This window comes from Cherax quadricarinatus, chromosome 4 (genome assembly GCF_038502225.1).
Source record: "Cherax quadricarinatus isolate ZL_2023a chromosome 4, ASM3850222v1, whole genome shotgun sequence".
Classification (NCBI taxonomy): Eukaryota; Metazoa; Arthropoda; class Malacostraca; order Decapoda; family Parastacidae; genus Cherax; species Cherax quadricarinatus.
The window spans coordinates 4,632,871-4,657,739 of NC_091295.1; the positions used below are offsets into that span (position 1 = coordinate 4,632,871).

At 45.4% G+C, this 24,869-nt stretch overlaps 1 protein-coding gene across 4 annotated transcripts in view; it reads left to right on the forward strand.

Moving 5' to 3' along the window:
- The window catches only part of LOC128684230 (zinc finger CCCH domain-containing protein 11A), a 159,079-nt gene that overhangs the window by 26,225 nt on the left and 107,985 nt on the right, over nt 1–24,869 (forward strand). Inside the window, exon 1 of one of the 4 annotated variants that reach the window (XM_070094073.1) lies at nt 19,436–19,570. The exons of the other annotated variants lie outside the window; for them this stretch is intronic. The gene's annotated coding sequence lies outside the window, so the exon portion shown is untranslated. Of the gene's footprint in view, nt 1–19,435; nt 19,571–24,869 lie in introns of those variants that run through there. 4 annotated transcript variants of the gene reach the window in all.

A 24,869-nucleotide genomic window follows, 5' to 3' on the forward strand; every position in this document is an offset into this window, starting at 1 on the left:
GGTACTGTGAAGTCCTTGGGCTACAGGTACCATGTGGCCCCTGGGCTACAGTTACTGTGAGGCCCCTGGGCTACAGTTACTGTGAGGCCCCTGGGCTACAAGTACTGTGAGGTCCCTGGGCTACAGGTACTATGATGTCCCTTGGCTACAGGTATTTTGAGATGACTAGGCTATAGTTACTGTAAGGTCCCTGGGCTACATATGCTGTGCGGCCTCTGGGCTACATGTACTGTGAGGCCCCTGGGCTACAGGTACTGTGAGTTCCCTGGGCTACAAGTACTGTGAGGCCCCTGGACTACAGGTACTGTCAGGTCCTTGGGCTTCAGGTACTGTGAGGTCCCTGGGCTACACGTACTGTTAAACCCCTGGGCTGCAGGTATTGGTTGGCCCCTGGGCTACAGGTACTGTGAGGTCCCTTGGCTACAGTTGCTGTTAGGCCCCTCCGCAATAGGTACTATGATGTCCCTGGGCTACAGGTATTGTGAGGTATCTGGGCTACATGTACTGTGAGACTCCTGGCCGATAGGTACTGTGAGGCCCCTCGGCTACAGGTACTGTGACGTCCCTGGGCTGCAAGTAGTGTGAGGTCTCTGGGCTACAGGTACTGTCAGGTCCCTTTGCTACACATACTGTGAGGTCCCTGGGCTACAGGTATTGTGAGATCCCTGGACTACAGGTATTATGAGGCCCCTGGGTTACAGGTACTGAAGTCCCTGGGCTACAGGTACTGTGAGGCCCCTGGGCTGCAGGTACTGTGAGGCCCCTGGGCTGCAGGTACTGTGAGGCCCCTTGGCTACAGGTACTGTTAGTTCCCTGGGCTACAGTTACTGTGAGGCCCTTGGGCTACAGTTACTGTGAGGCCCCTGTGATACAGGTACTGTGAGGCTCCTGGGCTATAGGTACTGTGAGGTCCCTGGGCTACAGGTACTGTGAGGCCCCTTGGCTACAGGTACTGTGAGTTCCCTGGGCTACAGCTACTGTGAGGCCCCTGGGATACAGGTACTATGAGTACCCTGGGCTACAGGTACTGTGAGGCCCTTGGGCTACAGTTACTGTGAGGCCCCTGTGATACAGGTACTGTGAGGCTCCTGGGCTACAGGTACTGTGAGGTCCCTGGGCTACAGATACTGTGAGGTCCCTGGTCTACAGGTACTGTGAGGCCAATAGACTACAGGTACTATGAGGCTCCTGTGCTACAGGTACTGTGAGGTTCCTGGGCTACAGGTACTGTGAGGCCCCTGGGCTACAAGTATAGTTAGGTCCCTGGGCTACATGTACTGTGAGGGCCCTGGGCTACAGGTATTGTGAAGCCCCTGTGCTGTAGGTACTGTGAGGTCCCTTGGGTACAGGTACTGTAAGACCCCTGGGCTACAGTTACTCTGATGCCCCTGGGCTACATGTAATGTGAGGTCCCTGGGCTACAGGTGCTGTGAGGTCCATGGGCTACAGTTACTGTGAGGTGCCTGGTCTACATGTCCTCTGAGCCCACTGGGCTACAGGTACTTAAAGGTCCATGGGCTACAGGTGGTGTGAGATCCCTGTGCTACAGGTATTGTTAGGCCCCTGGTCTACAGGTACTGTGAGGCCCCTTGGCTACAGGTACTATGAGGCTCCTGGCCTACAGGTATTGTGAAGCCCCTGGGCTATAGGTACTGTGAGGTCTCTCGGCTACAGGTACTGTGAGACAGCTGGGCTGTAGGTATTGTGATGCCCCTGGGCTACAGGTAATGTAAGGTCCCTGGGCTACAGATGCTGTGAGGTCCATGGGCTACAGGTACTGTGAGGTTCCTGGGCTGCAGGTACTGTGAGGACCGTTGATTACAGATCCTCTTGAGGCCCCTGGACTACAGGTACTGTGAGGTGCCTTGGCTACAGGTAGTGTGAGATGCCCAGGGTTACAGGTACTTACAGGTCCCTGGGCTACAGGTACTGTTATGTCCCTGTGCTACAGGTACTGTGAGGTCCCTGGGATACAGATACTATGATTTCCCTGGGCTACAGGTATTGTGAGGTCCCAGGGCTACAGGTACTATGAAGCTCCTGGGTTCCAGGTACTGTGACGTCCCTGGGCTGCAAGTACTGTGAGGTCTCTGGGCCACAGGTACTGGCAGGTCCCTTTGCTACACGTACTGTGATGTTCCAGGGCTACAGGTATTGTGAAGTCCCTGGCCTGTAGGTATTGTGAGACCCCTTGGCTACAGGTACTGTGAAGTCCTTGGGCTACAGGTACCATGTGGCCCCTGGGCTACAGTTACTGTGAGGCCCCTGGGCTACAGTTACTGTGAGGCCCCTGGGCTACAAGTACTGTGAGGTCCCTGGGCTACAGGTACTATGATGTCCCTTGGCTACAGGTATTTTGAGATGACTAGGCTATAGTTACTGTAAGGTCCCTGGGCTACATATGCTGTGCGGCCTCTGGGCTACATGTACTGTGAGGCCCCTGGGCTACAGGTACTGTGAGTTCCCTGGGCTACAAGTACTGTGAGGCCCCTGGACTACAGGTACTGTCAGGTCCTTGGGCTTCAGGTACTGTGAGGTCCCTGGGCTACACGTACTGTTAGGCCCCTGGGCTACAGGTACTGTGAGGTCCCTTGGCTACAGTTGCTGTTAGGCCCCTCCGCAATAGGTACTATGATGTCCCTGGGCTACAGGTATTGTGAGGTATCTGGGCTACATGTACTGTGAGACTCCTGGCCGATAGGTACTGTGATGCCCCTGGGCTACAGGTACTGTGACGTCCCTGGGCTGCAAGTAGTGTGAGGTCTCTGGGCTACAGGTACTGTCAGGTCCCTTTGCTACACATACTGTGAGGTCCCTGGGCTACAGGTATTGTGAGGTCCCTGGGCTATAGGTATTGTGAGACCCCTGGACTACATGTCCTGTGAGGCCCCTGGGCTACAGGTACTGTGAGGTCCCTGGCCTACAGGTGCTGTGAGGCCTCTGGGTTACAGGTACTGTGAGGCCCCTTGATTACAGGTACTGTGAGGCTCCTGGGCTACATGTACTGAGGTCCCTGGGCTACAGCGACTATGATGTGCCTCTGCTACAGGTATTGTGAGGTCTCTAGGCTACAGTTACTGTGAGGTCCCTTGGCTACAGGTACTGTGCAGTCCCTGTGCTACAGGTACTATGAGACCCCTGGGCTATGAGTACTGTGAGGTCTTTGGGCTACAGGTACTGTCAGGTCCCTTGGGCTTCAGGTACGGTGAGGTCCCTATGGTACAGGTACTGTGAGGTCCCTGGGCTACAGGAACTGTCAGGTCCCTTGGCTTCAGGTACTGTGAGGTCCCTGGGCTACAGGTACTGTGAGGTCCCTATGCCACTGGAACTGTGAGGTCCCTGGGCTACAGGTACTGTGATGTCCCTGGGCTATACTTTAGGGCTACAGGTAATGTTAGGTCCCTGGGCTACATTTACTATGAAACCCCTGGGCTACTGGTGCTGTGAAGTGCCTGGAGTACAGGTACTGTGAGTTCCTAGGCTACAGGTACTGTGAGGCCCCTGAGATTTAGGTACTGTGAGGCTCCTCGGCTACAGGTGCTGTGAGGCCCCTATGCTACAGGTACTGTGAGGTCCCTGGGCTATTAGTACTGTGAGGTCCCTAGGCTGCTACTACTACTGATATGCCCCTAGCCTACAGGTACTGTGAGGTCCCTGGGCGACAGGTACTGTGAGGCCCCTGGGCATCAGGTACGTTGAGGTCCCTAGGCTTCAGGTACTGTGAGGTCCCTGGGCTACAAGTATTGAGGCCCCTGGGCTACAGGTTCTGTGAGGTCCCTGGGCTACAGATACTGTGAGTCACCTGCACTACAGGTACTGTGAGGTCCCTGGGCTACAAGTAGTGTGAGGCCTCGGGGCTTCAGGTTCTGTTAGGTCCCTGGGTTACAGGTACTGTGAGGTCCTTGCACTACAGGTACTGTGAGGTCCCTGGGCTACAGGTACTGTGGGGCCCCTGGGCTACATGTACTGTGAGGTCCCCTGGCTACAAGTACTGTGAGGCCCTTGGGCTACAGGTACTGTGAGGTCTATGGGCCACAGGTACTGTGAGGTCTATGGGCCACAGGTATTGTTCATTCCCTGGGCTACAAGTACTGTGATGTCCCTGGTCTTTAGGTACTGTGAGTCCTTTGGGCTACAGGTACTGTAAGGTCCCTGTGCTAAAATTACTGTGATGTCCCTGGGCTACATGTACTGTGAGGCCCCTGCACTACAGGTTCTGTGAGGCACTGAGCTACAGGTACTGTGAGGTCCCTGGGCCATAGGTACTGTGAGGTCCCTGGGCTACAAGTGCTGTGAGGTCCCTGGGCTACAGTTACTGTGAGGTCCTTGGGCTACAGGTACTTTGAGGCCCCTGGGCTTCAGGTACTGTGAGGTCCCTTGGCTACAGGTTCTGTGATTTCCCTTGGCTCCAGGTACTGTGAGGACCCTGGGCTACAGGTACTGTGAGGACCCTGGGCTACAGGTACTGTGAGGTCCCTGGGTTTCAGGTACTGTGAGGTTTCTGGGCTACAGGTACTGTGAGGTCCCTGGGCCACAGGTGCTGTGAGGCCCCTGGGCTGCAGGTACTGTGAGGTCCTTGGGCTATAGGTACTGTGAGGTCCCTGGGCTACAGGTACTGTGAGGCACCTGAGCTACAGGTACTGTGAGGCCCCTGGGCTACAGGTACTGTGAGGTCCCTGGTCTACAGGTACTGTGAGGTCCCTGGGCTACAGGTACTGTGAGGTCCCTGCACTACAGGTACTGTGAGGCCCCTGGGCTAAAGGTACTGTGAGGTCCCTGGGCTACAGGTAATGTGAGGTCCCTGGGCTACAGGTACTGTGAGGTTCCTGTGCTACAGGTACTGTGAGTAACCTGTGCTACAGGTACTGTGAGGTCCCTGGGCTACAGGTACTGTGAGGTTCCTGTGCTACAGGTACTGTGAGTAACCTGTGCTACAGGTACTGTGAGGTCCCTTGGCTACAGGTACTGTGAGATCCCTGGGCTACAGGTACTGTGAGTAACCTGTGCTACAGGTACTGTGAGGTCCCTGGGCTACAGGTACTGTGAGGTCCCTGGGCTACAGGTACTGTGAGGTCCCTGGGCTACATGTACTGTGAGTAACCTGTGCTACAGGTACTGTGAGGTCCTGGGCTACAGGTACTGTGAGGTCCTGGGCTACAGGTACTGAGAGATCCCTGGGCTCCAGGTACTGTGAGGTCCCTGGGCTACATGTACTGTGAGTAACCTGTGCTACAGCTACTGTGAGGTCCTGGGCTACAGGTACTGTGAGGTCCCTGGGCTACATGTACTATGAGTAACCTGTGCTACAGGTACTATGAGGTCCTGGGCTACAGGTACTGTGAGGTCCTGGGCTACAGGTACTGTGAGGTCCCTGGGCTCCAGGTACTGTGAGGTCCCTGGGCTACATGTACTGCGAGTAACCTGTGCTACAGGTACTGTGAGTAACCTGTGCTACAGGTACTGTGAGGCTCCTGTGCTACAGGTACTGTGAGGTCCTGGGCTACAATTACTGTGAGGCCCCAGTGATATTTTCAAGAGAAAAAAATTAAAAAAAAATTATTTTTGTAAGGCTGTCCACAATTAAAATTCATACATTTGCTGTGCATAATTACTTGGAAACAAATTTCTCAAAAACATGTTGATTGTAAGTTGTTGGAAATGTACCTGGAGGCCCTGCAGCTGGTGGAGTCCCTCCTGCTAGTGGAGGCCCTCCAGCTGGTGGAGGCCCTGCAGCTGGTGGAGTCCCTCCTGCTAGTGGAGGCCCTCCAGCTGATGGAGGCCCTCCAGCTGGTGGAGGCCCTGCAGCTGGTGGAGTCCCTCCTGCTAGTGGAGGCCCTCCAGCTGATGGAGGCCCTCCAGCTGGTGGAGGCCCTCCAGCTGGTGGAGGCCCTCCAGCTGGTGGAGTCCCTCCTGCTGGCAGAGGCTCTCCAGCTGGTGGAGTCCCTCCTGCTGGCAGAGGCTCTCCAGCTGGTGGAGTCCCTCCTGCTGGTGGAGGCTCTCCAGCTGGTGGAGTCCCTCCTGCTAGTGGAGGCCCTCCAGCTGATGGAGGCCCTCCAGCTGGTGGAGGCCCTCCAGCTGGTGGAGGCCCTCCAGCTGGTGGAGTCCCTCCTGCTGGCAGAGGCTCTCCAGCTGGTGGAGTCCCTCCTGCTGGCAGAGGCTCTCCAGCTGGTGGAGTCCCTCCTGCTGGTGGAGGCTCTCCAGCTGGTGGAGTCCCTCCTGCTAGTGGAGGCCCTCCAGCTGATGGAGGCCCTCCAGCTGGTGGAGGCCCTCCAGCTGGTGGAGGCCCTCCAGCTGGTGGAGTCCCTCCTGCTGGCAGAGGCTCTCCAGCTGGTGGAGTCCCTCCTGCTGGCAGAGGCTCTCCAGCTGGTGGAGTCCCTCCTGCTGGTGGAGGCTCTCCAGCTGGTGGAGTCCCTCCTGCTGGTGGAGGCCCCTCTAGCTGGTGGAGGCCCTCCAGCTGGTGGAGGCCCTCCAGCTGATGGAGGCCCTCCAGCTGGTGGAGGCCCTCCAGCTGGTGGAGTCCCTCCTGCTGGCAGAGGCTCTCCAGCTGGTGGAGGCCCTCCAGCTGGTGGAGTCCCTCCTGCTGGCAGAGGCTCTCCAGCTGGTGGAGTCCCTCCTGCTGTTGGAGGCTCTCCAGCTGGTGGAGGCCCTCCAGCTGGTGGAGGCCCTCCAGCTGGTGGAGGCTCTCCAGCTGGGGGAGTCCCTCCAGCTGCCAGAGGCTCTCCAGCTGGTGGAGTCCCTCCTGATGGTGGAGGCTCTCCAGCTGGTGGAGTCCCTCCTGCTGGCAAAGGCCCTCCAGCTGGTGGAGGAACCTGGGCTGCAGCCCCTATTGGTAATAATTTAATCTAACCCTGTGGACAGGTACAGCTCATGTCACCTCTCTCAGGATGTTGCAGTGACACTGCAACATCCTGGGATCTTGATACAAAGAATTCTTCAACACTTGTCCAACCTTTGGACGAAGATCTACTTAGACTAGTGGATGGTTCCATTATGACCCTGTCTCCTGCTTCATCTCACCACTTCTACGGCCCTAAGCTATACTTTCTTCATGATTGATGGACTGAAAACATCGACTCCAGGCTGAGGGACTGATTACCTCACTCTTCCTCTCCTTACACCTTTCTTCTTTGTATTGGACTGATGAAGTCACTGTGTGGCAAAATGTTTCATCAGTAGAGATTCCCATATGTTACATAAGTGTCTCAATCTTCAAACATTTATTATGGTGGTGACACAAGATCATCCTTTTACTTTTCCTTTACTTTCACACTTTAATATCAATCACTAACACATTCAATATTTTTGTAAATACAGCTAGAGTAAGTGAATGACTGTTAAAGGCATAACAATATGTAGTTACAGTGACATTAGCAGTTACTGGCCTTCGTGTATAGGTTTTTCATGGTGGGCTGTTCAAAAATTTTGCAATAGTGTATTATTGAAATTGTTTTACAGGATCGCATGTTAACCAATGGTCAACTGTATAGAATCTCATCCCATTTTATTTGTATTGTAATCCAAGTAACTTGCTGTGTCTTCATCTCTGTTCAGAATAATCACTCCACAAAGCTGAAGATCATTGAACCAGTTTGAAATAATTTGTAATTATTTTGTAATTTTAACATTTGTTACCTTATTGTACTTATGATTGTAGTTAACTGCTGAAGAAGTTCTAATAAATAATCTCTCTAGTTCTTAAATAACATTTAAGCTTTATCATTACCTGCCAGAAATGCATTGCATAATTACTGGAGTTTACCTGGAGTTTACCTGGAGAGAGTTCCGGGGGTCAACGCCCCCGCGGCCCGGTCTGTGACCAGGCTTCCTGGTGGATCAGAGCCTGATCAACCAGGCTGTTGCTGCTGGCTGCACGCAAACCAACGTACGAGCCACAGCCCGGCTGGTCAGGAACCAACTTTAGGTGCTTGTCCAGTGCCAGCTTGAAGACTGCCAGGGGTCTGTTGGTAATACCCCTTATGTATGCTGGGAGGCAGTTGAACAGTCTCGGGGGGCCCCTGACACTTATTGTATGGTCTCTTAATGTGCTAGTGACACCCCTGCTTTTCATTGGGGGGATGGTGCATCGTCTGCCAAGTCTTTTGCTTTCGTAGTGAGTGATTTTCGTGTGCAAGTTCGGTACTAGTCCCTCTAGGATTTTGCAGGTGTATATAATCATGTATCTCTCCCGCCTGCGTTCCAGGGAATACAGGTTCAGGAACCTCAAGCGCTCCCAGTAATTGAGGTGTTTTATCTCCGTTATGCGCGCCGTGAAGGTTCTCTGTACATTATCTAGGTCAGCAATTTCACCTGCCTTGAAAGGTGCTGTTAGTGTGCAGCAATATTCCAGCCTAGATAGAACAAGTGACCTGAAGAGTGTCATCATGGGCTTGGCCTCCCTAGTTTTGAAGGTTCTCATTATCCATCCTGTCATTTTTCTAGCAGATGCGATTGATACAATGTTATGGTCCTTGAAGGTGAGATCCTCCGACATGATCACTCCCAGGTCTTTGACGTTGGTGTTTCGCTCTATTTTGTGGCCAGAATTTGTTTTGTACTCTGATGAAGATTTAATTTCCTCGTGTTTACCATATCTGAGTAATTGAAATTTCTCATCGTTGAACTTCATATTGTTTTCTGCAGCCCACTGAAAGATTTGGTTGATGTCCGCCTGGAGCCTTGCAGTGCCTGCAATGGAAGACACTGTCATGCAGATTCGGGTGTCATCTGCAAAGGAAGACACGGTGCTGTGGCTGACATCCTTGTCTATGTCGGATATGAGGATGAGGAACAAGATGGGAGCGAGTACTGTGCCTTGTGGAACAGAGCTTTTCACCGTAGCTGCCTCGGACTTTACTCTGTTGACGACTACTCTCTGTGTTCTGTTAGTGAGGAAATTATAGATCCATCGACCGACTTTTCCTGTTATCCCTTTAGCACGCATTTTGTGCGCTATTACGCCATGGTCACACTTGTCGAAGGCTTTTGCAAAGTCTGTATATATTACATCTGCATTCTTTTTGTCTTCTAGTGCATTTAGGACCTTGTCGTAGTGATCCAATAGTTGAGACAGACAGGAGCGACCTGTTCTAAACCCATGTTGCCCTGGGTTGTGTAACTGATGGGTTTCTAGATGGGTGGTGATCTTGCTTCATAGGACCCTTTCAAAGATTTTTATGATATGGGATGTTAGTGCTATCGGTCTGTAGTTCTTTGCTGTTGCTTTACTGCCCCCTTTGTGGAGTGGGGCTATGTCTGTTGTTTTTAGTAACTGTGGGACGACCCCCGTGTCCATGCTCCCTCTCCATAGGATGGAAAAGGCTCGTGATAGGGGCTTCTTGCAGTTCTTGATGAACACGGAGTTCCATGAGTCTGGCCCTGGGGCAGAGTGCATGGGCATGTCATTTATCGCCTGTTAAGTTCAGTTAGTTTAATATGTTTATTATGCACCCCATACCCATCCTGTGGGCGGTAGTCAAAAGATTACAGAGGTACATAATGGGTCCAGGGACTGGGCCTCAAAGTTTTGATGGCTGAGCATGTTACAGAGGTAATGAATTCACAATTTACAAAGGTAATGAACTCACAATTTACAAAGGTAATGAACTCCAGGTAGGTCTAGTCACAATCGTGACAAGTTACAAAGGTATTAACAGATTATAGAGGTACACAATGGGTCCAGGCACTGGGCCCCAAAGTTTTGATGGCTGAACTAGGTACAAGGTAATGAGCTCACAAGTTACAAAGGTAATGAATACTGTAAGAATGGTTACTTGCGTTTATACATGGCTACAATCATGAACAAATTGTAGTGTAATGAGCAATTCACACTTCCACACCCGGTCACAACTGTAATGAGTTATTGGTGCAAATATTGATTGTTGAGTCACACACACACACACACACACACACACACACACACACACACACACACACACACACACACACACACACACACACACACACACACACACACACACACACACACACACACACACACACACACACACACACACACATAAAACACACACACACACACACACACACACACACACACACACACACACACACACACACACACACACATACACAAACTCATACACACACACTCATACACACACACACACACACACACACACACACACACACACACACACACACACACACACACACACACACACACACACACACACACACACACAAACACACACGCACACACACACACACAGGAGCTTGGACTCGACCCCTGCAATCTCAACTAGGTGAGTGCACACACACACACACACACACACACACACACACACACACACACACACACACACACACACACACACACACACACACACACACACAAACACACAAACACACACACACACACACACACACACACACACACACACACACACACACACACACATGTGGTAATGCTACACACACACACATGTGGTAATGCTTTATTTACAGCTAGCAAAGTCAGGGTATTTCTCCAGAATGGTCTGTAATATACCACTGTGGATAAAATACTTAGCCATTTCTTGAACACTTCTGAGTGAGTTGTTTCTAAATTCATTAATTTTATCGCACTCCAGTACATAATGACGCAGGGTGTGACAATAGTCCATCTGGCAGAGTTTACATTTTGTTTGGTCTACATCTGGTGGTGGTGATTTAACCTGCCAAAGATACTTGTAACCCAGCCGGAGCCGGGCAGTAGTGACATCCAAGAGTCTGCTTATTTTGTTGGATGCACCATAGACATGTGGCTCCTCCTGCATGATGGAATGATAATAGATGGACTCACTGGTGTCAATCTCCCTGAGCCTTAAGTCCATAAAATTCAGTTGAAGTTCTTTTCGTATTATTGTTCTCAAACTACTACCTGACAAGCCAAGATTGTAATCTACTCCCTCTTTGAAAGCATACAGCTTGCCAATTTATCAGTTCTATCATGCATCTGAAGACCAATGTGAGATGGACTCCACAGCATGTGCACTCTGACTCCACTGTCCACAATCCTACCATACCTGTGTCTGGCTTCTGACACAAGCATGCCACAATTTATACTTAATGAGTTGAGAGCATTTATGGATGACAGAGAATCAGTTACAATTAAACTGTCAATCTTTGATACATAGATGCATTTCAGTGCAAGGAGTATGGCAAACAGTTCTGTCTGAAGGGTAGAGGCCCAATTATTGATGCGTGCTCCAATTTCTTTAAGAGAGCCATCACTCTGTATGACAACAGCAGGACTACCAGCTGCACCAGTGGATTGGTGAACAGAACCATCAGCGTAAATAATTTGCGAGAGTGTGTGCTGTGTGTCTAAGTTATCAATACAGCTTAAGGCCTCATGTTTGGCTTCAAGGCGAAGTTTTGGTTGTGATTTAAGAAGTAGTTTGGGGGGAAATGGAGGAATGGTAGTTTGGAATAGGGTAATATTCCATGGAGTGGAGAAGTGCCGCTGTTGCCTTACTTGACATAGATCATGTATCTGATTCATGCGGAGGTTGGTTCCAGTTTTTTCGATCCATCTAGAGGAGTGTTCACCAGTGCTGAGGAAAGTTTGGAGGGCTTCTGTGCAGGGGTTTGAATGAGCTTGCCTGAGCATATTAACCCCAATTAGGATATTTCTTTCAGTAACACGATCTCTGATGCTTGGAATATCAAGTTCTTTTTGCATATTTAAAATTTTGGCAGTACGAGGGCATCCTAAAATGATCCTCATTGCTTCGTTCTGGAGTTTTTCCAGCCCTCCAAGCTTCCAGTCAGACACAAGAGCAAGTAGTGGTGCAGCATAATCAACCAATGATCTAATATAAGCAAGATACATCATTTTCACAATTTTAACATTAGCACCATACCTGGGGTGAAGCCCTGCCACAACTCTAAGTGCTCTTAGTCTTTCTTTGTATTGGCGACAAAGTCTTGTTACAACAGGACCAAGTAGTGGAACCTCAAAGCCTAGATACCTGTATCTGCTTACATATTCTAGAAGAGACCCATCATGCAATTGGATCTGACGAACTGTGCCTCTCTGTCGAGGAGGACGCCTATTGAGTATCTTTGTTTTATCAGTAGAGATTATCAACCCCAGGTCCTGACACGAGGCTAGTACATAATTAAGAATGTTTTGGGTGTTGGAGAATCTGGTGGTGTGAATCATTATGTCATCAGCAAAACTAATCACATAATGATGGGGCTGACTAGGCATAGCATTAAGTAATGCATTAATTAGAATATTGAACAGTGTGGGACTGAGCACACCTCCCTGTGGGGTTCCTAATTCAAAGTCTTTAGTTACACTTCTATGTCCCTGGAACAACACAGACGATTTTCTGTGCATTATATTCACACCACACATTGCCCTCAGACATGACATCTCCACTGCCTCCAGCCTTCTCCTCGCTGCAACATTCATCACCCACGCTTCACACCCATATAAGAGCGTTGGTATAGTTTTACCAACGCTCTTATATGGGTGTGAAGCGTGGGTGATGAATGTTGCAGCGAGGAGAAGGCTGGAGGCAGTGGAGATGTCATGTCTGAGGGCAATGTGTGGTGTGAATATAATGCAGAGAATTCGTAGTTTGGAAGTTAGGAGGAGGTGCGGGATTACCAAAACTGTTGTCCAGAGGGCTGAGGAAGGGTTGTTGAGGTGGTTCGGACATGTAGAGAGAATGGAGCGAAACAGAATGACTTCAAGAGTGTATCAGTCTGTAGTGGAAGGAAGGCGGGGTAGGGGTCGGCCTAGGAAAGGTTGGAGGGAGGGGGTAAAGGAGGTTTTGTGTGCGAGGGGCTTGGACTTCCAGGAGGCATGCATGAGCGTGTTTGATAGGAGTGAATGGAGACAAATGGTTTTTAATACTTGACGTGCTGTTGGAGTGTGAGCAAAGTAACATTTATGAAGGGATTCAGGGAAACCGGCAGGCCGGACTTGAGTCCTGGAGATGGGAAGTACAGTGCCTGCACTCTGAAGGAGGGGTGTTAATGTTGCAGTTTAAAAACTGTAGTGTAAAGCACCCTTCTGGCAAGACAGTGATGGAGTGAATGATGGTGAAAGTTTTTCTTTTTCGGGCCACCCTGCCTTGGTGGGAATCGGCCAGTGTGATAATAAAAAAAAATAAAGGTAACCTTTAATCCAGCGGAGAAGCCATCCTCCAACATCCATTCTGGCAAGTTCACTAATGATTACATGTCGGTTGGCTACATCGAAAGCGGATTTAAGGTCAAGGAAGGTAATGTATGAGCTGTCAGTGTGCAGGGTGAGAAAGGTGGCTATGCAATGATGCACGCTCCTTCCATGCATGAAACCATGTAACCGGGGAGACAAAAATTGTTTGATTCTGTACATGAGACGATTAAGAATCATTCTCTCAAATGTTTTACACAAGCAGCTAGTAAGAGATATTGGGCGAAATGCATTTTGTTGATTGGGCTTAGGAATTGGAATGATGAGGCTGTTGGTCCAAGATTGAGGGAGCTCCCCAGTTACATAGCTCATGTTATATAATTCAAGTAATGGATTACCTGGTACTCGACACAGCAATCTGAGTACGTTGTAAGTAATACCATCCTCACCAGGCGACGTGGAGTTGCCCTTAGTTAGTGCTGCATCAAGTTCATAATTAGTGAAAGGAATGTTGCAGTCATCTGCCTTGCCGAGCATAAAGCAAACAAGTCTCTCCCTTGCATCATATTTGTCATTTAATTTTGCCTGTGTGGTACTGGGAAGATTGTCATAGCTAGATGTAGCAGCCCGAGCACTGACTAACTCATTCGCCCTATGCAAGGGATGAGGGTGCGCGATCAGCCCAGTTCTGTTACCCTTAATTCTATTTATGTCCCTCCATGCCCGGCTAAGTGGGGTGTGAGCATTAAGACCGTTGACAAATTTTTCCCAGTCTGTTTGCCGCAGCTCTGTCATACGCTCTCTGGCAGCAAGGGCAGTTTGGAAGAGCCTCAGCATTCCAGGGGTACGATGATTTCTATAGGCTAGGCCTAGTCTGCGAGCAGTACGTTTCAGTGTACGAAGTTTAGAATCATTGTAATAAGTATGGTTTTTGAAGGAGGTATGATTATTATGGAAGTTTGTTGGGTTTAGAGTACCAAGAGGTTGCAGTGGCAGTTCTAAGTAGTTCTGAATACTGCTCACAAGGTCATTGTTAAAGGTCTCTACAGAGGAACACTCATAGGAATTATACCAGTCAGTCACATGTGCAACAAAGTCATCATGCTGATCAGTGGGAACATTAAAATGTTTCCGTTTGAATATCCCACCAGGAAGGATAGTATTACCAATATCTAGTGAGGTTAGCCTAGGGAAATGATCAGACACTATATCTGTTACAATGGAAGACTCACAGCTGGCAGAAGTAATGTTGAAGCCCAGGCACAGATCAAGGATGCCTCCATAGATATGTGTGGGTTCAAGGTCACCTACAATTTGGATATTATCATGACTGTTTAAGAGTGACAACAGTTGATTGCCATTACGATTACCAAACTGTGAGTTTCCAATGCTTTTGTGTCTTGCATTGTAATCGCCAATAATAAGAGTAGGTTCAGAATGAGCACAAGTTGGGAGCTCCAAGTAATTAAACTTATCAGCAGGAGCGTACAAGTTAAATATTTTGAGAGCAGAGTTCCCTATATACATCCTAACACCGTGATACTGTAGCCCCTCTGTTTTCTTATGTGCAAGAAGTTGATGGGGAAGTGATTTTTTAATACGTATATAGAACACAAGAGTTAGTAGATTTGAGGTTATATGCAACAAATGATGGTAATTTAGGGGGTTTATCGCCTGTTCGAAGTCATTTGGCGTCAGGATAACATCGGATAGGCTTGTGTTAACCAAATTTTGTGGCTCTCTCATAAAAAATTTGTTTTGATCTTCGACTCTCAGTCTGGTTAGCGGCTTGCTAAAAACTGAGTCATATTGGGACTTGAATAGCTCACTCACTTCCTTGCTGTCATCTGTGTAGGACCCATCTTGTTTAAGTAGGGGCCCAATACTGGATGTTGTTCTCGACTTTGATTTGGCATAGGAGAAGAAATACTTTGGGTTTCTTTCGATTTCATTTATGGCTTTTAGTTCTTCCCGCGATTCCTGACTCCTATAAGATTCCTTTAGCTTTATTTTGTATTTATTTCATGTAAAGTATATTATATATAAAGTCTATTATTATTACACAGCTACCTAGACATAGGTGAATGAAAGTTATGACAGTGTATGGGACTAACTTGGAGCATTAACTGTTAACTGTGCATGTCAGACCAATACATGTTTATAAGGTTCATTCTACTGTGTGTTTGTGTATTATTCCACTCACTATATTGTGTCTTCTTATTCTTTATTATTATTTCCATCATCAGTGATTTATTACACTCTACCTCTCACCATCATCATTACTGTGTACCTACCACCACCATCATTGCTGTGTACCTACCACCACCATCATTACTGTGTACCTATCACCACCATCATTACTGTGTACCTATCACCACCATTACTGTGTACCTACCACCACCATCATTACTGTGTACCTACCACCACCATCATTACTGTGTACCTATCACCACCATCATTACTGTGTACCTATCACCACCATCATTACTGTGTACCTACCACCACCATCATTACTGTGTACCTACCACCACCATCATTGCTGTGTACCTACCACCACCATCATTACTGTGTACCTATCACCACCATCATTACTGTGTACCTACCACCACCATCATTACTGTGTACCTACCACCACCATCATTACTGTGTACCTATCACCACCATCATTACTGTGTACTTACCTCCAACATCAATACAGTGTACCTACCTCCACCATCAATACAATATACCTACCACCACCATCATTACAGTGTACCTACCACCACCATCATTACTGTGTACCTACCACCACCATCATTACAGTGTACCTACCACCACCATCATTACAGTGTACCTACCACCACCACCATTACAGTGTACCTGCCACCACCATCATCACTGTGTACCTACCACAACAATCATTACTGTGTACCTACCACCACCATCATTACAGTGTACCTACCACCACCATCATTACAGTGTACCTACCACCACCATCATTACAGTGTACCTACCACCACCATCATTACAGTGTACCTACCACCACCATCATTACAGTGTACCTACCACCACCATCATTACAGTGTACCTACCACCACCATCATTACAGTGTACCTACCACCACCATCATTACAGTGTACCTACCACCACCACCATCATTACAGTGTACCTACCACCACCACCATCATTACAGTGTATCTACCGCCACCATCATTACAGTGTACCTACCACCACCATCATTACAGTGTACCTATCACCACCATCATTACAGTGTACCTATCACTATCATTACTGTGTACCTACCACCACCATCATTACAGAGTACCTAGCACCACCATCATTGCAGTGTACCTACCACCACCATCATTACAGTGTACCTACCACCACCATCATTGCAGTGTACCTACCACCACCATTATTGCAGTGTACCTACCACCATCATCATTACAGCATACCTACCACCATCATCATTGCAGTATACTTACCACCACTGTCATTACAGTGTACCCACCATCATGACAGTGTACCTACCACCACCATCATTAATGTGTACCTACCGTTTGCTATACGGCAAGCGGTCTTTCAAACACGGCACGCCCCACCTAGTTTATTTACATTCTCCGTGACCACATCTATTATGTCAGGAAACTTTCCAAAATTTCAAGTGTTTTAAAGTTACTGCATATTTCATGTGTACAGTACTCTGATAATTATACTTATGTGTACCTGTACCTAAATATACTTACACAGTGTGCTGGTGTGCAGGTACACATTAAAATTGCTAAGAGTCTCTCTACTCATGACGCCAATACTACGTAATAATAATCACTCTTGGGCACATTAAATGTCTTATTTTACATTAATACAATATAGGCATTTTTATTAATAATCTATGATATTTTCCTCAAAATTATATATGAAACCCGTTACATAGCATGTAAACATAATACATACACTCACAGAATAAAAATTTACGTAAATATGAGATTTGTTTACAAAGCAGCTGTGTAGGTAGTGTCAGAAGAATTACATTTTTTCTAGTCAAACTGGGGGATAACTGTAGAAAAATATTCTTTTCGTATGCCTTCACTCTATATATAGCAGTTCACGACCCTTGTGGGTTTAGTGCTTTTTATGATAATAATAATAATAATAATAATAATAATAATAATAATATCTTCATTCACTTTAAAAATGGTGTGTTGCTGTTTGTTTATTCTGAACCAACTTGTACAACTTGTACACAATGTAAGAGTATTTGTATTTTGAGGTAATTATTATTATAATAAAAAAAAATTGAGGTAAATGTTTTACAAACTCTTACAAACATACGTGAATGAACTAAAAGTAGACATATATTATTTTTTTTTTTTTTTATTATCACACCGGCCGATTCCCACCAAGGCAGGGTGGCCCGAAAAAGAAAAACTTTCACCATCATTCACTCCATCACTGTCTTGCCAGAAGGGTGCTTTACACTACAGTTTTTAAACTGCAACATTAACACCCCTCCTTCAGAGTGCAGGCACTGTACTTCCCATCTCCAGAACTCAAGTCCGGCCTGCCGGTTTCCCTGAATCCCTTCATAAATGTTACTTTGCTCACACTCCAACAGCACGTCAAGTATTAAAAACCATTTGTCTCCATTCACTCCTATCAAACACGCTCACGCATGCCTGCTGGAAGTCCAAGCCCCTCGCACACAAAACCTCCTTTACCCCCTCCCTCCAACCCTTCCTAGGCCGACCCCTACCCCGCCTTCCTTCCACTACAGACTGATACACTCTTGAAGTCATTCTGTTTCGCTCCATTCTCTCTACATGTCCGAACCACCTCAACAACCCTTCCTCAGCCCTCTGGACAACAGTTTTGGTAATCCCGCACCTCCTCCTAACTTCCAAACTACTAATTCTCTGCATTATATTCACACCACACATTGCCCTCAGACATGACATCTCCACTGCCTCCAGCCTTCTCCTCGCTGCAACATTCATCACCCACGCTTCACACCCATATAAGAGCGTTGGTAAAACTATACTCTCATACATTCCCCTCTTTGCCTCCAAGGACAAAGTTCTTTGTCTCCACAGACTCCTAAGTGCACCACTCACTCTTTTTCCCTCATCAATTCTATGATTCACCTCATCTTTCATAGACCCATCCGCTGACACGTCCACTCCCAAATATCTGAATACGTTCACCTCCTCCATACTCTCTCCCTCCAATCTGATATTCAATCTTTCATCACCTAATCTTTTTGTTATCCTCATAACCTTACTCTTTCCTGTATTCACCTTTAATTTTCTTCTTTTGCACACCCTACCAAATTCATCCACCAATCTCTGCAACTTCTCTTCAGAATCTCCCAAGAGCACAGTGTCATCAGCAAAGAGCAGCTGTGACAACTCCCACTTTGTGTGTGATTCTTTATCTTTTAACTCCACGCCTCTTGCCAAGACCCTCGCATTTACTTCTCTTACAACCCCATCTATAAATATATTAAACAACCACGGTGACATCACACATCCTTGTCTAAGGCCTACTTTTACTGGGAAAAAATTTCCCTCTTTCCTACATACTCTAACTTGAGCCTCACTATCCTCGTAAAAACTCTTCACTGCTTTCAGTAACCTACCTCCTACACCATACACTTGCAACATCTGCCACATTGCCCCCCTATCCACCCTGTCATATGCCTTTTCCAAATCCATAAATGCCACAAAGACCTCTTTAGCCTTATCTAAATACTGTTCACTTATATGTTTCACTGTAAACACCTGGTCCACACACCCCCTACCTTTCCTAAAGCCTCCTTGTTCATCTGCTATCCTATTCTCCGTCTTACTCTTAATTCTTTCAATTATAACTCTACCATACACTTTACCAGGTACACTCAACAGACTTATCCCCCTATAATTTTTGCACTCTCTTTTATCCCCTTTGCCTTTATACAAAGGAACTATGCATGCTCTCTGCCAATCCCTAGGTACCTTACCCTCTTCCATACATTTATTAAATAATTGCACCAACCACTCCAAAACTATATCCCCACCTGCTTTTAACATTTCTATCTTTATCCCATCAATCCCGGCTGCCTTACCCCCTTTCATTTTACCTACTGCCTCACGAACTTCCCCCACACTCACAACTGGCTCTTCCTCACTCCTACAAGATGTTATATTAATATGCATTTATTTCGCCTGACCAAGTGATCGTCCACTACCTGTTCAGTTTGTGTTCTTACATTGTCTCAACTCTGTATCTTGTTCTCTCTCTCGTTTACTCTTTCGTTAGCTAGTTGGCTCTCATTGACGATGGCGTCTAAGGTTAGCTGTGATAAAACGAGGAGTCGCAAGCCTCTTGCGTTAAGTGCCAAGTAAGAGGATGATGGTGTGCCATTCTGATTTTATTCAATAAACACCCTGCCACTCACCTCTCACACATTAATATTAATATTTTAAGGTAAGTAATAAGTGTACTCTGTGTGTATCTTTCCTTTTATTGTGTTTTTAATGCCTATTTCTAATGCTAACATAATATAAGTTAGTGTAAACTTGTTGTCTGGCATTTATTGCATATTTTATATGTGCTCTGATAATAATAATACTTGTGGACCTGTGTGATAGCCGGGTGGAGGGACAACATTATGTTTTCTCTGCTCATCCATCAGAGAAAACGTGTATGAATCTGCGTTTGGCCCAGCCACTCCCCCACTCTGCTTTTGTTTACAATTTTTGGCATGAATTATTCATTACTTTTCCCTTCGTTTATGATGGCATCTAAAGGTAGTTGTTAGAAACGATTAAATTCAGTGAACAAGGTATGTCGATGCTAATTATGGCTCTGGGCCACAGTGTAGGTAGCCGGTAGGTGTAGCCCAGGCGGGCTACACCTACCGACTACCTACACTGACTTCCTACAAATAAATACAGGTCTCCCTCAACATTCACGTTTTCAACTTTCGCGGGCTTCACACATTCACGAATTCCCAACTGCCAAATTCCCAGCCTCCAAATTCCCAACCGCTAAATCATATTTAAGTTTCCCGCCACCTGCGAGTCCCTACTACCCTCCCTCCGACCCCCGCAACTGGCAGCCAGCCCTCCCACCAGTGTGGGGAGTGTTTTGTTTGTTCATTATTTGCTATTAACCCGTAAACGGTCCAAGCAGATCTACGTTTTTTTTACATATTTTCAAATGTAACAAAAAAAAAAAGTAGATCAAAATTTTTTTACACATTTTCAAATGTAAAAAAAAAACAAAAAGATCTACTTTTTTTACATACTTTCAAATGTTGAAAAAACGTATATATACGTTTGGACCATTTACGGGTTACACTACAGTATAAATAATGTAAACCTATTCATGACTGCATATTGGAATGGCTATTTGGACAGGTATTGGACGGTGACATCATGTGTTTACTCTTGAACACAGCAAAGAATCAAACATTTCTGCTACTGCTAATAATAACATTGGGGGAGGCAGTGGTGGAGGCAGTGGTATTTAATAACATACATGTTATTAAACCATAACATGTATGTATTTAGTACAGTTTACGATGTTTTCATGTATTTTATGATTGTTCATGGTTCAACAAGTTAAGGAAGCAGTATTGTATTATATTTAACTACAATATTTCAGGGCACCAAACATTCGGGATTTTTCAACATTCGCGAGGCTCTTGATCCCCAAACCCTCGCAAATATTGAGGGAGACCTGTACTACTTACCTCTCTTCCTATATTAAGACTACACATATTTTGAGGTAAATAGTAAGTGTACTACATGTGTATTTTAACTCTCTGGGATGTTTTAAATATCGTATATTAAATGTGAGACGGGGAGACAGGGCTACCTACACCTGGGCTACCTGCACCTGACTTCCTACAAATAAGTACTACTCACCTCTCTCCCTACACTAAGATCACAAATACTTTAAGATAAATAATGAATGTACTGTGAATGTATTTTATTTTGTGTGTTTTTAATGCCTAGTTCTATTACTAACTTAATATAATTTAGTGTAAACTTGTTGTCTGGCATTTATATGCATTTATAAATGGAAAAAAAATGGCGTTCTGCCTTCCGGTGATGTTTGCTTTCCAGCGACAGCCTGGAACCTAACCCGCTGTATAAGTGGGGCCCTACTGTATTAGGATTAGTTTGCCCAAAATGCCTCGGCACGATAGTGGCTATCTTTGTACTTAGCATATGAAAATTGTAATTACACATTGTAACCTTTACACAGAAATAAAATTATTATTATTATTATTATTAACCCTTTCAGGGTCCATGCCATAGATCTACGGCTTTATGTTCAGGGTCTAAACCGTAGATCTACGCCATGAGCTCAGCTCACTCTGATAAGCTGTGAGTGGTAAATTTGGGCCTAGATATGAGAAAATACATCTGTGTGGTATGTGTGCACCACATAAAACAAATCCTGCAGCACACAGTGTATGAGAGAAAAAAACTGAGACCATGATTTTTTTTTTTATTTATTTATTTATTTATTTAGTAATTTAAGCATACATACAGAGGTACAAAAAATACAGGTAAGAGCAGCATGCCAAAGCCACTTATATGCATAGCATTACGGGCTGGCTTAAAATTAACTTAAGATTAACTAAGCAATGATGAAATCTGTGATAAAACATTATTGTAAACAGATAACTATGAAGCACAAATGAGTATTACAAAGACAGGTCATATGGTTGCATGCATTGCTGTACATTCAGTCGAATGGAGTATTCTGTTAGGTAGTGTATTTAAAAAAATAATAAAGTTAGATTGGGTCCTAGGTTTAACATTTGTGTGATATAATTGTGAATAACATATAGGATATACAATTTATAAGGTTCAGTTATTCAGTATTTATTTGGTTTTGAGTGAGTAAGTGATCTTTGAGAAGAGACTTGAATTTATAAACAGGTAGTGTTTCTTTTATATTTACAGGTAATGAATTCCAGATTTTAGGGCCTTTTATGTGCATTGAGTTTTTGCATAGCGTGAGATGGACACGAGGAACATCAAAGAGTGATCTGTGCCTTGTGTTATGGTCATGTGTTCTGTTGAGGTTGGCAAGGAGATGTTTGAGGGGAGGGTTAATATCAGAGTTAAGTGTTCTATGTATGTAATAGGTGCAATAGTAAGTATGCATGTTTTGTATGGTGAGTAGGTTGAGTGTTTTGAATATTGGTGGAATGTGTTGTCTGTAGTGAGAATTTGTTATCATTCTAACTGCAGCCTTTTGTTGGGTAATTAGTGGTCTGAGATGGTTAATTGTTGTTGAGCCCCATGCACAAATTCCATAGGTGAGATAGGGGTAAATAAGAGAGTGATAAAGGGCCAGGAGGGCTGACTGTGGAACATAGTACCGTATCTTCGATAGTATGCCTACAGTCTTGGAAATTTTCTTAGAAATTTGTTGTATATGTGTATGAAATTTGAGTCTATTATCAAGGTGGATTCCTAAGAATTTTCCCTCTGTTAGCTTTGTGATAGGTGATCCATTTATTGTTATGTTAAGAGGTACATCTGTAGCTCTGTTACCAAACTGAATGAAGTAGGTTTTGTCAATGTTTAGTGTAAATTTGTTAGTCCTCATCCAGGTAGATATTTTCTGTAATTCGGTGTTTACAGTATTGGCTAGCATGACTGGGCTCGGGTGAGAGAAGACGTATGTAGTGTCATCTGCAAAAAGTGTGGGTTTGAGTAATTGCGAAGCATTTGGTAGGTCATTTATGTATAGGAGAAAGAGAAGAGGGCCAAGGACACTTCCCTGTGGGACACCAACTGTAATTGGTTGTGCGGAAGCGCTTGCCCCATTTGCGTACACATATTGGCTTCTGTTGCTGAGGTAAGACTTGAGGTAGTTGAGGGAGTGCCCTCTAATACCATAGTGTGACAATTTTACTTGGAGCAAGTCATGGTCAACTGTATCAAAAGCTTTACGTAAGTCAATGAAGATCCCCAGTGGGACTTCTTTTTTCTCTATTGCAGTGTATATATGTTCTAGCATGTGTATAATAGCATCATTAGTATTTTTATTAGGCCTGAATCCAAATTGGCAGGGGTTGAGAATGTTTTGGGAGATGAGGTAGGAGTAGATTCGTTTATGAATTAATTTTTCGAAGATTTTTGAGAGAGGGTGTAAATTGGATATTGGCCTATAGTTATTCAACTCTCTTTGGTCTCCTCCTTTATGGATCGGGGTAACCCTTGCTATTTTGAGAACTGTAGGGAAGGTGGAGGATTCAATGGATTTGTTAACCCTTTGAGGGTCGACAGGCCCTCTCCGAAACTCGTTCTCAGGGTCGGCCAAATTTAAAAAAAAAAAAAATTATTTTCTCTTATGAAAAGATAGAGAATCTTTTCCCGATCATAAAGACACCAAAAGTTTGAAATTTGATAGAAAACTTACGGAATTATGCTCTCGCAAAGTTAGCGGTCTCGGCGATGTTTACGGATCGGCGATTTTGCCCACTTTGAGCCCCATTTTCGGCCAATTTCACTGTACTAGTCGACAAAAAACATGAATATTTCGCTAGAACTCCATTTTTTCTATCGAATGGGTGCAAGAAACCACTCATTTATGAAATTCAACTATCCAGTACAGTGGTCAGAATTTAGCAATTTTGCCAATTTCACACAAATTTCAAAACATGCCAATTTCCGAATAGGGTCCAGAATAAACAAGAAAGACATTCCTGGCACTAAAATGACATTTCCTCTAGTCATTAGTCACGTCTCAAGGCCCCTCTTATATTCTTTTGCTTTCCACTTTGAATTTTTATTTTCACAAAAAATATAAGATTTACTGTTATGCAGACTACTGCATTAGTGTAAAAAATGGTATAAATATTATTGGTGCACTTGTGAAAGAATATTAGACTCACCAGTTGACGTGTATTGCACGCTTGGCACGATTTGTGTACTTTTGAAGTTTGGTAAAACTCGAACATTTCTGCTACTTTGAGCTCAATTTCAAGGCACCTTTCTTTGCAAAACCAGTCAAAATCATCTCAATTTCTGTAGTATGTCTTCCATTCTATAAAATGAGACCAAGAAAACTAGAATACAACAATAAATACCATACGAAAATACACTGCAAAGTGGCTGATTTATTCAAAAAAAATGGTCAAAGTTTTTTTTTTCTCATTATGCACTGTGTGCTGCAGGATTTTTTTTAGACTGTGCACACTGACCACATAGACCCATTCTTTCATATGAAGGCCTACCAGCTTTCTCCCACTAGATTTGAGGCCGCTAGAATTTATGAGTACTAGTACGTCAAAAACCCCTACGCGTAAGACGTACTAGTACGACGAAAACCCTCAAAGGGTTAAAGAGTGTTGCAATGATTGGTGATAGTACTTGTGACGCTTTTTTGTATATAAAGGGTGGTAAGGTATTTAAGTCTCCTGCCTTGTTTTTCAGTGCGTTGATAATAAGGGAGACTTCGTATGGGTTAGTCGGAGCTAGGAACAGTGTGTTCGGGTAGTTGCCAGTGAGGTAGTCATTTAGTGGGGTATCTGAGCTTGGGATTTTATTGGCAAGGTTTTGACCTATAGTGGAGAAGAAATCATTGAGTCTGTTTGCTGTTTCTGTTGGTGGGAGTTGGGGTTCTTCTGATTTTGCTAATTTTATTTCGCTATGTCGTGATATCTTTTTTGTTCCCAGAATTTCTGATAGGGTCTTCCAGGCCTTTTTTATATCACCTCGTAAGTTGGATAATCTGTTCTCATAATACAATTTTT